This window comes from Buteo buteo, chromosome 23, assembly GCF_964188355.1.
Source record: "Buteo buteo chromosome 23, bButBut1.hap1.1, whole genome shotgun sequence".
Classification (NCBI taxonomy): domain Eukaryota; kingdom Metazoa; phylum Chordata; class Aves; order Accipitriformes; family Accipitridae; genus Buteo; species Buteo buteo.
In genome coordinates this window covers 11,127,212-11,131,140 of record NC_134193.1, presented here as the reverse complement: position 1 = coordinate 11,131,140, position 3,929 = coordinate 11,127,212, and positions in this window count along the sequence as shown.

Genomic DNA, 3,929 nt, shown 5'->3' with positions numbered 1-3,929 from the left:
TCTTCCCAACCACATATAAAACATCCCACCACTTTCTCCTGCGGGAGAGATCTCACCAGCTGTGGCCTGGTCAATGTGGACTACACCAGCCCTACCATCCTCCTCAGTGACCGGCAATATCAGGGGCTGACCATCTCAGTGGTGACTCTCTACAGTAAGTGGCAGAAGAAAAGTGTCACAAAAAAGCTCAGTAATGCCCAGGCAGGCAAGGGCTGTGGGGGGCTGACCCTCCAGCAAGCCCCTATCAGCAGGACAGGAGCTGCTGGACAGTTTGTCCTGCTGCTCTGGGGGTGTCGGGGGTCTGGGTGCTCTGGCAGATCTGCATGGGACCCCCAAAGTGTTCCCAGTGCTACCCCCATGGGAGGAGGAAGAGGTCTGGGGACATGGGGGGTCAGGCTGCAGCCACATCTCTGTCCCTGCAGGCAGAGACACTGAAGCAAAACCCGCTGTGATAGAGAAATTCAGACACCATGAAACAGACGGGCCTTTCCAAGGAGCAGATGATCGTGCTGCCCAAAGCCAGTAAGAGCAACCAGCAGCCCCTGTCCCTGGGTCCTCTTTGCCTGGGGTTCCCTGCCCTCAGCTCTTGCATGGACCACAGAGATGGTGAGAGGCAGAGGGTGATTTTGACACCTTCCCATGGCTGCTGCACTGAGAACTACGGGGACCACAGTGCCCTGGGATGCACTGAGCTGGGGCAGGCTCAGCCCTCACAGGCAATGCATGGGGTGTGAGGCAGGGACATTGCTACCAACTGGGGTCCACAGGGGATTTTAGCCTGCACATCCCTCTGGGTGGGTGCTGAGCAGTTTTCCTCAGGGCCATGTTACTCCTCAGGCTCCTCTCTGAAGCAGGAGATGGGCCTCATATCTTTTTGTCTTTGCAGAGGAGTGCACCCCACCGTTGGAGTAGGTGAGTCAGAGCTCTGGCTCTCCCACCCTGGGGCTGGGACAAGCTCCCAGCATCCTCCTGCACTCCCAGCCAGAGCCTTGGGCACGGGGACTCTGGGCACAACTGCCCAAAAGCAGCCCAAAACTAACCTCCAACCTCAAGCACCATTCTGGGGAGAGGCCAAGCCCCAGACAAAGGCCAGAAAAGCCACTTATTTCTTTTTTTCCTTTCACCAAGTAAATTTTAAGATCTGAAACTCAGTATTAGCAGGAGACATGGCCTTAGCCTGCATTTTGGGAGGTCAAAAACCAGCAGCTGTCTGCAACGGGCCAGACCCTTGGAGCTGGGGCTGGGCTTACAGCAAGCAGCAAGCACTGCTCTGGAGAGGGGGAATGGGATCAGGGCATCCCAGGATAACTCAGGCTGTAAGGGACCTTTGGACGTCTGTAGTCCAACCCTTGCCACAGCAAGGCTGAGGTTACTCAGGCTTTCATCCAGTGTGGTCTTGCAAGCCCCCAGGGTGGTGATGGCATGGCTTCAGTGGGTCCCTCTCTGCCTCCCCCAGGAGAGCAGGTCCCACCTTTTCGCCAGCCCCGCTCGCCCCCAATGGGTCAGTGCTGGAGGATCCAGCTCAGCTCCCTGCTCTGCAGCCCCACTGCGCTTGGGGCTGGCTCCCATGGCCCCCTCCTCTGCCTCCCCATTCACTTGCTCCCAAATGAAGAGATGGTGAGCCTGCCCCACGGCTGGGTGTGATGCTGGAGAGCGCTGAGACCCTCGCAGAGGTGCTTTGGACTCTCAGACATCCCCTGTCCAAGTAGGCAGCATGGGGCAGGGGTCTCCTCCCCACCTTGCCAGGACTTACAGACTCCCCTGGACACACACCAGTGCCCCCCCCAGTTACCTCCCATTTGCTCCCCCCCAGCTGGGTGGCCACAGGCTTGATGTGCACACGGGGAAGCGGTTGTACCACCATCCCCACCTGCCTCGCCTGCAGACCCACTGGCCCAAGTGCCCCCACTCGGGGCTGCTCTGGCCCCAGCACCCCTAGGCTGGCCCAGCACTTGCTGGGTTTGCCTCTGCACAGACCTGTTGCTGGTTCCCAGCCATTTGCCACAGGTGGCTTATGGTTGCTCCTGGCCACAGCCATGCTGTGGATCTGTGGTCCATGTCAGCTATGTAACTCATCACCGCTGCAGATCTGGTCCCTGTGGTCCTCACCCCCACCAGGAGCCAGCACCTGGCCCTGACACCAAAAGGGGAACCCCCAGCAGCTATGGGGCTCTGGAAAGCCCGTGGTGGGCCAGGGGCATCAACCACCCCATTGAGGGTGCACAGCCCCAGCGGGGCCAGGTCACCTGCAGTGCCTGGGGACCTGCCCCGGCCCTGTGGGTGAGGGGTCCCAGGCAGACTGTGCCCTGGAGGTGCCAAGCTCTGGCCATGTGATGGCACCCTCATGCTGCACAAGTGCACCCGTGGCTGGGAGCACCAGTCCCCTGGGTGCAGCCAGAGGTGCTGGGTCGGTGACACATGAGGACAGGACCTAGCAATGACTTTGCCCACCAGCTGAGGTTGGCATCTCTGTCACCTGGTAACAGGGACAACGCAGGGCAGAAGAAAAGCTTGGCTCTTTCAGAGTGTATTAACATCAGTGAGTTTATTAAGGATTTGTATCAGCATAAATGGGACCAGTTAGTCCCAGTAACCCTTTGGTTTGGCCCAGTATCCATCCCAGTAACCCTTTGGTTTGGCCCAGTATCCATCCCAGTAGCCCTCCAACCCCACCTTCCTGCACAGCAAAAAGCAGCAGGTTAAAGATGTTGTTACTGGCCCTGGTGTGGGTACTTGCCCCGGTTCTCCTGGCACCATTGCCTAGTGTGCTTGCTGGTCCCAGAGGTGCATGTCAAAATTGAGAAGCAATTAATGGGTACAGAGCTCCAGCAAACCAGGGGGCAAAGAAAATGCAGGTCTTTCCTTTGGAAGTAAAATCCCAGACAGCTGGCAGGAGCGAAAGGCCAAGGAAATTAAGGAAGAAAGAAAATCTTAAGAGATATCTATTCTGCTGGAGGCAGATGACAAGGCTGCAGAGTGTTGTCCCCACGGCTGGCCCTACTCCATTCTGTCACTCATCTCTGCCTGTACCTTCCTATACAGCCTTGGTGTCAGCAAAAGCCGTGGGCAGGCGGCAGCCCTTGCCAAAGCCCAGCCCCGCCCAGCATCCCCAGCACGCCGCACCCCCAGCCTCTCACTCTCGGCAAACCTTGGAAAGCCACGGAGCAGGCTGACAGCCTGCCAGGGCACCGCTGACGCTCTAACAGGGCTCCTGCCACGAGCGCCGTTGGCTGGGGCTGAGCCCAGACACATGGCAGGGCACTGGCCATGGGAATCCCTCCACCAAGAATTAGGGACTGAAAAAGCAGCACATGTTGGCCAGCGGGATCCCGGACAGCGGGTCCTGTCGAACATCACGTCGTCTTGCTCTTGCCAAGGTCTCAGGTCCATGCCTGGAGCACGGGGCAGGAAATCGGATGCCTGGGTTTTGCAAAGCTGCCTTCCTCGGCATCCCCTGACTCCAGGGAGAAACCCTTGCACAGCCCTGAGCTGCTCTGCAGCTCACAGGGATGCTGGGGACGATAACCTGGGATCCCTCCCAGGCATGGCAGTTGGCATGACTGGGGTGTCCATGGGGCGTCCCTGGAGCTGGCGGCTGTGGAGGCACATCTCCGCTGAGCACCCACTGTCCTGCAGCTGGCTGGGATGTTTGTGCTCCAAGGAGGACCCGAGGGTTGAAAAACAAACTCTAGAGAGGTAGGGCTAATCCAGTGTACATGAGGAGGGTTTGGAAGGGAACTCACCCTGCAGGGACTCAGGGATGTGGCTGTGACCGGGAAGGGAGGGGGTGTTTCGGCCATGCACAGCTCTATCCAAGGCTGGTGGCTGCAGCTGAGGTCTGACAAACTCAGCGCTCACAGCCAGGTGACGCAGCTGCCTGGCAGGCAGGGACATGACAGCTCCTGCCATCAGCCCGGGCATTGCCCCAG